General features: G+C 37.0%; 1 protein-coding gene across 1 annotated transcript in view; it reads right to left on the bottom strand.

Moving 5' to 3' along the window:
* LOC142719270 (voltage-dependent L-type calcium channel subunit alpha-1C-like) overlaps positions 1-14667 on the bottom strand; it is a gene marked incomplete at its 3' end in the record, with an annotated part of 85732 nt that overhangs the window by 51584 nt on the left and 19481 nt on the right. The gene's annotated exons all lie outside the window — the stretch shown is intronic.

The raw sequence follows: 14667 nt of genomic DNA, 5'->3' as shown, positions 1-14667 counted from the left end.
TTCTTGTATATAGGGGGCAGTATTATAGTAGTTATATTCTTGTATATAGGAGCAGTATTATAGTAGTTATATTCTTGTATATAGGGGGCAGTATTATAGTAGTTATATTCTTGTATATAGGAGGCAGTATTATAGTAGTTATATTCTTGTACATAGGGGCAGTATAATAGTAGTTATATTCTTATATATAGGGGCAGTATTATAGTAGTTATATTCTTGTATATAGGGGACAGTATTATAGTAGTTATATTCTTGTATATAGGGGGCAGTATTATAGTAGTTATATTCTTGTATATAGGGGCAGTATTATAGTAGTTATATTCTTGTATATAGGAGCAGTATTCTAGTAGTTATATTCTTGTATATAGGGGGCAGTATTATAGTAGTTATATTCTTGTATATAGGAGCAGTATAATAGTAGTTATATTCTTATATATAGGGGCAGTATTATAGTAGTTATATTCTTGTATACAGGGGGCAGTATTATAGTAGTTATATTCTTGTATATAGGGGGCAGTATTATAGTAGTTATATTCTTGTATATAGGAGCAGTATTATAGTAGTTATATTCTTGTATATAGGAGCAGTATTATAGTAGTTATATTCTTGTATATAGGGGGCAGTATTATAGTAGTTATATTCTTGTATATAGGAGGCAGTATTATAGTAGTTATATTCTTGTATATAGGGGCAGTATTATAGTAGTTATATTCTTGTATATAGGAGCAGTATTATAGTAGTTATATTCTTGCATATTGGGGGCAGTATTATAGTAGTTATATTCTTGTATATAGGGGGCAGTATTATAGTAGTTATATTCTTGTACATAGGGGCAGTATAATAGTAGTTATATTCTTGTATATAGGGGGCAGTATTATAGTAGTTATATTCTTGTATATAGGGGGCAGTATTATAGTAGTTATATTCTTGTATATAGGAGCAGTATTATAGTAGTTATATTCTTGCATATTGGGGGCAGTATTATAGTAGTTATATTCTTGTATATATGGGGCAGTATTATAGTAGTTATATTCTTGTATATAGGGGCAGTATTATAGTAGTTATATTCCTGTATATAGGGGCAGTATTATAGTAGTTATATTCTTGTATATAGGGCAGTATTATAGTAGTTATATTCTTGTATATAGGGGCAGTATTATAGTAGTTATAATCTTGTATATAGGAGGCAGTATTATAGTAGTCATATTCTTGTATATAGGGGGCAGTATTATAGCAGTTATATTCCTGTATATAGTGGCAGTATTATAGCAGTTATATTCTTGTATATAGGGGCAGTATTAGAGTAGTTATATTCTTGTATATAGGGGGCAGTATTATAGTAGTTATATTCTTGTATATAGGAGCAGTATTATAGTAGTTATATTTTTGAATATAGGGGGCAGTATTATAGTAGTTATATTCTTGTATATAGGGGGCAGTATTATAGTAGTTATATTCTTGTATATAGGGGGCAGTATTATAGTAGTTATATTCTTGTATATAGGAGGCAGTATTATAGTAGTTATATTCTTGTATGTAGGGGCAGTATTGTAGTAGTTATATTCTTGTATATAGGGGCAGTATTATAGTAGTTATATTCTTGTATATAAGGGGCAGTATTATAGTAGCTATATTCTTGTATATAGGGGGCAGTATTATAGTAGTTATATTCTTGTATATAGGGGGCAGTATTATAGTAGTTATATTCTTGTATATAGGGGGCGGTATTATAGTAGTTATATTCTTGTATATAGGAGCAGTAATATAGTAGTTATATTCTTGTATATAGGGGGCAGTATTATAGTAGTTATATTCTTGTATATAGGGGGCAGTATTATAGTAGTCTTATTCTTGTATATAGGGGCAGTATTATAGTAGTTATATTCTTGTATATAGGGGCAGTATTATAGTAGTTATAGTCTTGTATATAGGGGCAGTATTATAGTAGTTATATTCTTGTATATAGGGGGCAGTATTATAGTAGTTATATTCTTGTATATAGGAGCAGTATTATAGTAGTTATATTCTTGTATATAGGGGCGGTATTATAGTAGTTATATTCTTGTATATAGGGGCAATATTATAGTAGTTATATTCTTGTATATAGGAGCAGTATTACAGTAGTTATATTCTTGTATATAGGAGCAGTATTACAGTAGTTATATTCTTGTATATAAGGGGCAGTATTATAGTAGTTATATTCTTGTATATAGGAGCAGTATTATAGTAGTTATATTTTTGAATATAGGGGGCAGTATTATAGTAGTTATATTCTTGTATATAGGGGGCAGTATTATAGTAGTTATATTCTTGTATATAGGGGGCAGTATTATAGTAGTTATATTCTTGTATATAGGAGGCAGTATTATAGTAGTTATATTCTTGTATGTAGGGGCAGTATTGTAGTAGTTATATTCTTGTATATAGGGGCAGTATTATAGTAGTTATATTCTTGTATATAAGGGGCAGTATTATAGTAGCTATATTCTTGTATATAGGGGGCAGTATTATAGTAGTTATATTCTTGTATATAGGGGGCAGTATTATAGTAGTTATATTCTTGTATATAGGGGGCGGTATTATAGTAGTTATATTCTTGTATATAGGAGCAGTAATATAGTAGTTATATTCTTGTATATAGGGGGCAGTATTATAGTAGTTATATTCTTGTATATAGGGGGCAGTATTATAGTAGTCTTATTCTTGTATATAGGGGCAGTATTATAGTAGTTATATTCTTGTATATAGGGGCAGTATTATAGTAGTTATAGTCTTGTATATAGGGGCAGTATTATAGTAGTTATATTCTTGTATATAGGGGGCAGTATTATAGTAGTTATATTCTTGTATATAGGAGCAGTATTATAGTAGTTATATTCTTGTATATAGGGGCGGTATTATAGTAGTTATATTCTTGTATATAGGGGCAATATTATAGTAGTTATATTCTTGTATATAGGAGCAGTATTACAGTAGTTATATTCTTGTATATAAGGGGCAGTATTATAGTAGTTATATTCTTGTATATAGGGGCAGTATTATAGTAGTTATATTCTTGTATACAGAGGCAGTATTATAGTAGTTATATTCTTGTATATAGGGGCAGTATTATAGTAGTTATATTCTTGTATATATGGGGGTCAGTATTATAGTAGTTATATTCCTGTATATAGGGCTAGTATTATAGTAGTTATATTTTTGTATATAGGGGGCAGTATTATAGTAGTTATATTCTTGTATATAGGGGGCAGTATTATAGTAGTTATATTCTTGTATATAGGGGGCAGTATTATAGTAGTTATATTCTTGTATATAGGGGGCAGTATTATAGTAGTTATATTCTTGTATATAGGGGGCAGTATTATAGTAGTTATATTCTTGTATATAGGGGGCAGTATTATAGTAGTTATATTCTTGTATATAGGGGGCAGTATTATAGTAGTTATATTCTTGTATATAGGGTCAGTATTATAGTAGTTATATTCTTGTATATAGGGGGCAGTATTATAGTAGTTATAATCTTGTATATAGGGGGCAGTATTATAGTAGTTATATTCTTGTATATAGGGACAGTATTATAGTAGTTATACTCTTGTATATAGGGGGCAGTATTATAGTAGTTATATTCTTGTATATAGGAGTAGTATTATAGTAGTTATATTTTTGTATATAGGGGGCAGTATTATAGTAGTTATATTCTTGTATATAGGGGGCAGTATTATAGTAGTTATATTCTTGTATATAGGGGGCAGTATTATAGTAGTTATATTCTTGTATATAGGGGGCAGTATTATAGTAGTTATATTCTTGTATATAGGGGGCAGTATTATAGTAGTTATATTCTTGTATATAGGGGCAGTATTATAGTAGTTATATTCTTGTATATAGGGAGCAGTATTATAGTAGTTATATTCTTGTATATAGGGGGCAGTATTATAGTATATTCTTGTATATAGGAGGCAGTATTATAGTAGTTATATTCTTGTATGTAGGGGCAGTATTGTAGTAGTTATATTCTTGTATATAGGGGCAGTATTATAGTAGTTATATTCTTGTATATAAGGGGCAGTATTATAGTAGCTATATTCTTGTATATAGGGGGCAGTATTATAGTAGTTATATTCTTGTATATAGGAGCAGTATTATAGTAGTTATATTCTTGTATATAGGGGCAGTATTGTAGTAGTTATATTCTTGTACATAGGGGCAGTATTATAGTAGTTATATTCTTGTATATAAGGGGCAGTATTATAGTAGTTATATTCTTGTATATAAGGGGCAGTATTATAGTAGCTATATTCTTGTATATAGGGGGCAGTATTATAGTAGTTATATTCTTGTATATAGGAGCAGTATTATAGTAGTTATATTCTTGTATATAGGGGCAGTATTGTAGTAGTTATATTCTTGTATATAAGGGGCAGTATTATAGTAGTTATATTCTTGTATATAGGGGCAGTATTGTAGTAGTTATATTCTTGTACATAGGGGCAGTATTATAGTAGTTATATTCTTGTATATAGGAGCAGTATTATAGTAGTTATATTCTTGTACATAGGGGCAGTATTATAGTAGTTATATTCTTGTATATAAGGGGCAGTATTATAGTAGTTATATTCTTGTATATAGGGGCAGTATTGTAGTAGTTATATTCTTGTACATAGGGGCAGTATTATAGTAGTTATATTCTTGTATATAGGGGCAGTATTATAGTAGTTATATTCTTGTATATAAGGGGCAGTATTATAGTAGCTATATTCTTGTATATAGGGGGCAGTATTATAGTAGTTATATTCTTGTATATAGGAGCAGTATTATAGTAGTTATATTCTTGCATATAGGGGGCAGTATTGTAGTAGTTATATTCTTGTACATAGGGGCAGTATTATAGTAGTTATATTCTTGTATATAGGGGGCAGTATTATAGTAGTTATATTCTTGTATATAGGGGCAGTATTATAGTAGTTATATTCTTGTATATAGGGAGCAGTATTATAGTAGTTATATTCTTGCATATAGGGAGCAGTATTATAGTAGTTATATTCTTGTATATAGGGAGCAGTATTATAGTAGTTATATTCTTGTATATAGGGGGCGGTATTATAGTAGTTATATTCTTGTATATAGGAGCAGTAATATAGTAGTTATATTCTTGTATATAGGGGGCAGTATTATAGTAGTTATATTCTTGTATATAGGGGGCAGTATTATAGTAGTCTTATTCTTGTATATAGGGGCAGTATTATAGTAGTTATATTCTTGTATATAGGGGCAGTATTATAGTAGTTATAGTCTTGTATATAGGGGGCAGTATTATAGTAGTTATATTCTTGTATATAGGGGGCAGTATTATAGTAGTTATATTCTTGTATATAAGGGGCAGTATTATAGTAGTTATATTCATGTATATATGGGCAGTATTATAGTAGTTATATTCTTGTATATAGGGGGCAGTATTATAGTAGTTATATTCTTGTATATAGGAGCAGTATTATAGTAGTTATATTCTTGTATATAGGAGCAGTATTATATTAGTTATATTCCTGTATATAGGGGCAGTATTATAGTAGTTATATTCTTGTATATAGTGTCAGTATTATAGTAGTTATATTCTTGTATATAGGGGGCAGTATTATAGTAGTTATATTCTTGTATATAGGGTCAGTATTATAGTAGTTATATTCTTGTATATAGGGGGGCAGTATTATAGTAGTTATATTCTTGTATATAGGAGCAGTATTATAGTAGTTATATTCTTGTATATAGGGGCAGTATTATATTAGTTATATTCTTGTATATAGGGGGCAGTATTATAGTAGTTATATTCTTGTATATAGGGGCAGTATTATAGTAGTTATATTCTTGTATATAGGGGCAGTATTATAGTAGTTATATTCTTGTATATAGGGGCAGTATTATAGTAGTTATATTCTTGTATATAGGAGCAGTATTATAGTAGTTATATTCTTGTATATAGGGGCAGTATTATAGTAGTTATATTCTTGTATATAGGAGGCAGTATTATAGTAGTTATATTCTTGTATATAGGGGGTAGTATTATAGTAGTTATATTCTTGTATATAGAGGCAGTATTATAGTAGTTATATTCTTGTATATAGGGGGCAGTATTATAGTAGTTATATTCTTGTATATAGGAGCAGTATTATAGTAGTTATATTCTTGTATATAGGGGGCAGTATTATAGTAGTTATATTCTTGTATATAGGGGCAGTATTATAGTAGTTATATTCTTGTATATAGGAGCAGTATTATAGTAGTTATATTCTTGTATATAGGGGCAGTATTATAGTAGTTATATTCTTGTATATAGGAGGCAGTATTATAGTAGTTATATTCTTGTATATAGGGGGTAGTATTATAGTAGTTATATTCTTGTATATAGGAGCAGTATTATAGTAGTTATATTCTTGTATATAGGGGGCAGTATTATAGTAGTTATATTCATGTATATATGGGCAGTATTATAGTAGTTATATTCTTGTATATAGGGGCAGTATTATAGTAGTTATATTCTTGTATATAGGGGCAGTATTATAGTAGTTATATTCTTGTATATAGGGGGAGTATTATAGTAGTTATATTCTTGTATATAGGGGCAGTATTATAGTAGTTATATTCTTGTATATAGGGGCAGTATTATAGTAGTTATATTCTTGTATATAGGGCAGTATTATAGTAGTTATATTCTTGTATATAGGGGCAGTATTATAGTAGTTATATTCTTGTATATAGGGGGCAGTATTATAGTAGTTATATTCTTGTATATAGGGAGCAGTATTATAGTAGTTATATTCTTGTATATAGGAGCAGTATTATAGTAGTTATATTCTTGTATATAAGGGACAGTATTATAGTAGTTACATTCTTGTATATAGGAGCAGTATTATAGTAGTTATATTCTTGTATATAGGAGCAGTATTATAGTAGTTATATTCTTGTATATAGGGAGCAGTATTATAGTAGTTATATTCTTGTATATGGGAGGCAGTATTATAGTAGTTATATTCTTGTATATAGGGGGCAGTATTATAGTAGTTATATTCTTGTATATAGGGAGCAGTATTATAGTAGTTATATTCTTGTATATAGGGGCAGTATTATAGTAGTTATATTCTTGTATATAGGGGGCAGTATTATAGTAGTTATATTCTTGTATATAAGGGGCAGTATTATAGTGTATCTTATATCATGTTAATTTGAACAATGACCGGAGTTGTCCTTTAAGTAATATACATTTTTGCGGCCATAGTAACAGGCATCTTGCTGGCTGTGAATTATTTTCTGTGTAAACGTTGCTGATGTGTAATATAATCAGGAATAAACCAGACCCGTTTTGTGTTCGCAGCAATGTTATTATTATCCTGCGTCTCCCCCGTATCACTATACAGGGGCGACTGCATTTCCACCTGCATCGGGCCTTTCCGTTATTCTGCGTCCGTCAGTGAAGAACAAGGGAAAAAACGGAAATGAAGGACACCATCGGCGGTCAACGGATCCTATTGACTTCAATGGATCCCGTCAAATTTCCGTCGGTGTCTGTGGTTTTACCAGAAACAATATTGTAGCGTGCTGCGCTATTGTTTCCGGTATTCTCGGCCGGATCTGCGACGGAGCCTCCAACGCAGATGTGAACGAGGCCTCGATTCTCACACTATAAACCCTCCCCCGTCTCTGTGTATAAGACGAGATGAGCGGTGTCCTTATCCATGTGCTGAACCTCGGCTGATCTCCAATCTCCATCACATAACGTCTTGGATGGAGCCGGCGGGAGATGTCAGGAATTATCACTGTGTGACTTCCAATCACTCGCCCTAGTGACAAAATCTAAGATGACGGACGCAGGAACGATACCTTCTGCCGCTCTATATTTAAATCTAATCCTACTTGCCTATAAGGGTTGTCACACAGCTTTCTAGAAACCCAGAATGGCATATAAATCTGCATAGTTCTCTTTTCTATTGTTCTACTGATGTGTCAGTCTTCACTGTATTTCTGTCATTCTATTCATGAATCAGGAAGAACTGGATGAACGCAGTTCTAGGCGCTGTCCGTATATGGCGGTTCTGCGGTATGCGGGATAAGCAACTTTTTAATATAGACTATACTAATTACTTTAATCACAACGTCTTAATATACTATTATAATCGGAATCGCGCTCATCATGTCCAAGTTATACGAAAGGGGATGCCATAGTGGCATCCTCGAAATAGAAGTGGGGCGCTATAACATGGCTGCCAAGGAAAGTGGCCTAAGGATGCAAATGTTGCGGCAGCCCGGCCATAGCAGCAACAATGAAGACTTGAATTTGTGCGAGGAAAAGCGGCGCTACTTAAATTGCGCAAAAGTTGCATCATGTGACCCCAGTCTCATCATATCTACTGCTAGAATTAAGTAAAAATAACCCAAGAAGGTCACATACAAGTCAATGACTAAGCAGCTGCAAGGGTTAATGTGGCGCACACTGGTGGAGTGAAACGCGTTGTAAATCCCAGGTCTGCAGCGATATCATGAGGTCTAAATCCCGATGTGTAGTAGTTTGTTAAATGTCTTACATAGCGGCCCACACTCCTGCCGCACAGAATGGAGACCACGCTGAGACCTATGAATGACACGGAAAACGTGTGTACGAGACGCGGCGACCATGGCGCAGGATCAGGCTCTGAAGACATGACAGCGACTCACAACTCTCCTGCCTCCGCCATCTGCCCCTCCAACATCTTACGGATTAATCTCCAGACGGGGGGGAAGGGAGGGGGGCAACATCTGGAGAAGTGAAGGAGTAGTGTGAGCTGGCGTCGGGCACTGCCAACACATTGAGGGCTGCTTCACAAATATTGAGATTGAATGAGAAACGCGTTAACCATCCCCCCCTCAAAAACGGCACTGCAATAGAAATAAAAAATGCATGTGATGACGCGTTTCGGGTCTTTTTCTCAGTTGAAGTCAATGGGGAAATATAAGGACGGCAGAGGCTCAGAAACGCGCGACCGTCCTGTGTGAACGGGAATTCATTGTCCCCCATTGTTTTTACACCTAACATCTGGCGCAGCTACAGGGAGATTTTATAGGGAACGTAATCAGACGTGATCTATTAACGGCAGCGACCTGCTACGTCGTGGCACGCACGGGGTTAACCATAAAGCCCATTGGTCTCCTGGCCCCGTAATGGATGTTCCCATGCCACTCGCGTTCTCAGGGGACGTGTGTATACAGCTGGGAACCGTCTCTCCCGCCTCTCCTTCACTTTACCAAATAGGGTTATCCTCGCAGAACGCTCGCTCTGGCGCCCGGCATGATAAGGGCTCTGCCTGGCACTGCTGCCTCCGCACTGCTGGCCTGGGAAGGAATTTCCTCTATATGTGGACGGAATGTACTGATGTGCGGCTCCAGTATCCATCGCTAGAGCGCAGAAAAATGACGCAATCGCTTAAAAAATACGGAGGATGAAATGTGCGCCATTTTTATTAATGCATTGCGACTGCTTTTGGCGTGGCTAGGAAGTCGCGGTTCAGCTACATACAATATATGTCATTGAATTGCTTAAAGGCTTCGCAAAAATGGCGCAAGGTTTAGCTCATCCGACGTGTGCGCCATTTTGAGATGCAAATGTAGTGCGTTGATACATATGTTGCAATATTACTGCCTAGCCACGCCCCTTTTTCATATCAAGCTATTGGTAATTAGGGAATCGTAATTTGTCGCCATGTGGCGGACGTTTAGAGCGTCATATATTGTGACGCCACTGCGCCATTTTGCTCTTAGCGACACGGCGGTAGACTTTTATTTATAACTTTACGGAGCGTCCCACCCCTGTATGACCGCCGTACCCCAGACGCTCGACTCTGAGCTGTTTATAACATGGAAATGTCTCGGCCGTTCCCACCGGTCCGGACCGGAGCCTGGGAATTAACCCCTGAGGCGCTGCACTGCACTCCGTTTTGGGAATTTGGAGCTTTATATGAAGGACGGTTAGACGGGAGTCATGGGAAGCGATGGCCGACAGGTCACAAAGAACAAGCTCCCAGGCCGCCATGTTTACCGGAGCAGAGGATTTTGGTTAAGGATTTTTTCAAGTTCAAGATATCTGCTTGTTGTCAGTGAATGTAAACATTCTTGTTCAAATCCAGAGACTGAAAACCTTTACAAACCTAATACTTCTCACAGCTGAGGGTTCGTTACAACTGTATCTTGTCTAGACAATCTTCTGCACACCCTGTAAAGATCTTGTACTAACCAGGCCTGACCAGCCGACACACAGCATAATGGATGATCAATCTGAGCAGGACTTGGTAGACGTCGCCAGTTATGTCAGCTGTATAGACTGGCGGACTCTCAACATTTACTCACACTTCTTTTGCTACGGTCCATACGATTTTTAAGAAAAATCGTGTTACGGTTTCTGGTCTTTTGACACCAAGGATACAGATACGACCCCTGTCCATATGTCCTATTAGGGCTTAGGGATGTCACAAAGTGGGGGCCCCTATGTAAGAGCGGATCGCTTGCATTTCATTTGATGTCAGCCGTATGTATGGCTGACCGGAGCTTTCCCCAACGATAACAGATGATCTACCCATGCGGATTTCTTTTTGAAAAAGTGTTATCTTCATGAAACAACCCCTTTAATTAAAGAGCTCTAAAAGATCTAGAGCTACAGTCACAATTCTGCAGCTTCAGAGCTGAAATCTCACAGGATTTCCTGCTTGTTCAGTAGCAGCACAGCACTTGCTCTGATGATTTGCATTTTGAAGTATAATACAGGATGTAACTCAGGATCAGTACAGGATAAGTAATGTAATGTATGTACACAGTGACTCCACCAGCAGAATAGTGAGTGCAGCTCCGGAGTATAATACAGGATGTAACTCAGGATCAGTACAGGATAAGTAATGTAATGTATGTACACAGTGACTCCACCAGCAGAATAGTGAGTGCAGCTCTGGAGTATAATACAGGATGTAACTCAGGATCAGTACAGGATAAGTAATGTAATGTATGTACACAGTGACTCCACCAGCAGAATAGTGAGTGCAGCTCTGGAGTATAATACAGGATATAACTCAGGATCAGTACAGGATAAGTAATGTAATGTATGTACACAGTGACTCCACCAGCAGAATAGTGAGTTCAGCTCTGCAGTATAATACAGGATGTAACTCAGGGTCAGTACAGGATAAGTAATGTAATGTATGTACACAGTGACTCCACCAGCAGAATAGTGAGTGCAGCTCTGGAGTATAATACAGGATATAACTCAGGATCAGTACAGGATAAGTAATGTAATGTATGTACACAGTGATTCCACCAGCAGAATAGTGAGTGTAGCTCTGGAGTATAATACAGGATGTAACTCAGGATCAGTACAGGATAAGTAATGTAATGTATGTACACAGTGACTCCACCAGCAGAATAGTGAGTGCAGCTCTGGAGTATAATACAGGATGTAACTCAGGATCAGTACAGGATAAGTAATGTAATGTATGTACACAGTGACTCCACCAGCAGAATAGTGAGTGCAGCTCTGGAGTATAATACAGGATGTAACTCAGGATCAGTACAGGATAAGTAATGTAATGTATGTACACAGTGACTCCACCAGCAGAATAGTGAGTGCAGCTCTGGAGTATAATAGAGGATGTAACTCAGGATCAGTACAGGATAAGTAATGTAATGTATGTACACAGTGACTCCACCAGCAGAATAGTGAGTGCAGCTCTGGGGTATAATACAGGATGTAACTCAGGATCAGTACAGGATAAGTAATGTAATGTATGTACACTGACTCCACCAGCAGAATAGTGAGTGCAGCTCTGGAGTAAAACACAGGATATAACTCAGGATCAGTATAGGATAAGTAATGTATACAGTAAACCATGTTCAGAGCAGTTTGTTTTATATTAAAGGCTGCCGAATATTGAACTTCTCAGCATCATGTTGAGATTCCGGAAATGTGACCTGGAGGCTGTAATGAAGACAGGGCGCCGTGTTTTACTTATACACTATAATATTATATTCAGCGTTGTCAGGGGCCGGGGTTCTCTATCATGATATAGAGGATGATTGTCGCCAATAGGGCAAAATAGAATCTGTACAGCTCTGGAGTATAATAACTCAGGATCAGTACAGGATAAGTAATGTAATGTATGTACACAGTGACTCCACCAGCAGAATAGTGAGTGCAGCTCTGGAGTATAATACAGGATGTAACTCAGGATCAGTACAGGATAAGTAATGTAATGTATGTACACAGTGACTCCACCAGCAGAATAGTGAGTGCAGCTCTGGAGTATAATACAGGATGTAACTGAGGATCAGTACAGGATAAGTAATGTAATGTATGTACACAGTGACTCCACCAGCAGAATAGTGAGTTCAGCTCTGCAGTATAATACAGGATGTAACTCAGGGTCAGTACAGGATAAGTAATGTAATGTATGTACACAGTGACTCCACCAGCAGAATAGTGAGTGCAGCTCTGGAGTATAATACAGGATGTAACTCAGGATCAGTACAGGATAAGTAATGTAATGTATGTACACAGTGACTCCACCAGCAGAATAGTGAGTGCAGCTCTGGAGTATAATGCAGGATGTAACTCAGGATCAGTACAGGATAATTATGTATGTATACAGTGACTCCACCAGCAGAATAGTGACTGCAGCTCTGGAGTATAATGCAGGATGTAACTCAGGATCAGTACAGGATAAGTAATGTATGTATACAGTGACTCCACCAGCAGAATAGTGAGTACAGCTCTGAAGGATTATACAGGATGTAACTCAGGATCAGTACAGGATAAGTAATGTAATGTATGTACACAGTGACTCCACCAGCAGAATAGTGAGTGCAGCTCTGGAGTATAATACAGGATGTAACTGAGGATCAGTACAGGATAAGTAATGTAATGTATGTACACAGTGACTCCACCAGCAGAATAGTGAGTTCAGCTCTGCAGTATAATACAGGATGTAACTCAGGGTCAGTACAGGATAAGTAATGTAATGTATGTACACAGTGACTCCACCAGCAGAATAGTGAGTGCAGCTCTGGAGTATAATACAGGATGTAACTCAGGATCAGTACAGGATAAGTAATGTAATGTATGTACACAGTGACTCCACCAGCAGAATAGTGAGTGCAGCTCTGGAGTATAATGCAGGATGTAACTCAGGATCAGTACAGGATAATTATGTATGTATACAGTGACTCCACCAGCAGAATAGTGACTGCAGCTCTGGAGTATAATGCAGGATGTAACTCAGGATCAGTACAGGATAAGTAATGTATGTATACAGTGACTCCACCAGCAGAATAGTGAGTACAGCTCTGAAGGATTATACAGGATGTAACTCATGTATGTAATGTATTTACACAGTGATGCCGCTGTCCATGTGGATTATATCTGTATAGAAACTATAACATGATCCAAAGTAGACATATACGTTAAATGTGGCCATATGTAAGATGAATTAATACGGCTATTTAGTGGGTCCAGGTGCACTGACCCCTATAATAAGTCCCAGTTAGGGACCAGAAGCTCGCCAGCACTGTATACAACACACGGCCTCCCTGATTCTCTGATATATACTAATAGTGGACAGATGTCCAGCCGTCTTGTTTCGGATCTGCTCCTCTATTTCCTGCACTATGAGGTCTTATTTAGGCCGCGCGGCAGATCTGACGCAATGATCGCTATGTTTGGTACATGACGGTTTTTCACCCGTCTCCGGCCCCTGGATGAGTACGTGGGATAATTACCTTCATGCTGCACTGATTCCGCCGTATTGTCCACAACTGCTGCCTGAGAACTCGTGCGGTTCTGTCAATTATTTTTAGAATCGCTCCCTTTATGAGCAGGAGGAATCCCAAAAGAGAACAGTGAAAATGCAGGGGAGGAAATTCCCAGTGTCTTCCCTGACAGACAATAAGAAGGGACAGCCTAAATCTATCAGAACGTTCGTGAAACCTCCAGAAGCTAAAAACCTGTACAGAGCTGATGCTGCGTTTTTACGTCCCTGTTTAAATGCGTTTTTTTGCCACGGATCGAGACGAAATTGTGCGGTTTTGCCGCGGTTGACGACAAAAAAAACGCATTCAACCCAGCCTAATACTCCTCACAGCTGAGGATTGAGTTACAATCTCACCAGACTAGACCATGCTCCATTTCCCCTGCGCTGATACATTGTAACAAACTTTCGGGGGCAGGAAAGAGATTTGTGCTGCTGCACACACAGCATTGCCTAGGTTGGATACAATTGTAACAAACCCTCAGCAGTGAGAAGTTCTTAGGTCTGTAGGTGTTTTTAGCCACTGGATGTAAAAAGGAATGTCCCCTTTCACTGACAGCATGTAGAGATCTTGAAAATAATAAAGTCAAATTAGCCACAAAGAAAAAAAAAATCTCAACTCATTTTCTGTTTAGCCGTTATATCTGGGTCTGGGAAAGCAGAGTGTCAACCAATGTTGTCACCCAGCTTTCCCAAACCCCAGAATGGCACCTTGGTCGCGGATAGATTACAGCACTGCTACGCTGGATGACAACCAATATTATTAGGCTGAGTTCACACGTCGCGGATTCGTGCGGTTTTTACCGCAACGTGGGCATAAGAATTTCTGAATCTCATCCAAATGCTGCAGAATTTCCGC

Source organism: Rhinoderma darwinii, unplaced genomic scaffold (assembly GCF_050947455.1).
Source record: "Rhinoderma darwinii isolate aRhiDar2 unplaced genomic scaffold, aRhiDar2.hap1 Scaffold_473, whole genome shotgun sequence".
Classification (NCBI taxonomy): Eukaryota; Metazoa; Chordata; class Amphibia; order Anura; family Rhinodermatidae; genus Rhinoderma; species Rhinoderma darwinii.
This window is presented reverse-complemented; position numbering and strand designations above follow the sequence as displayed.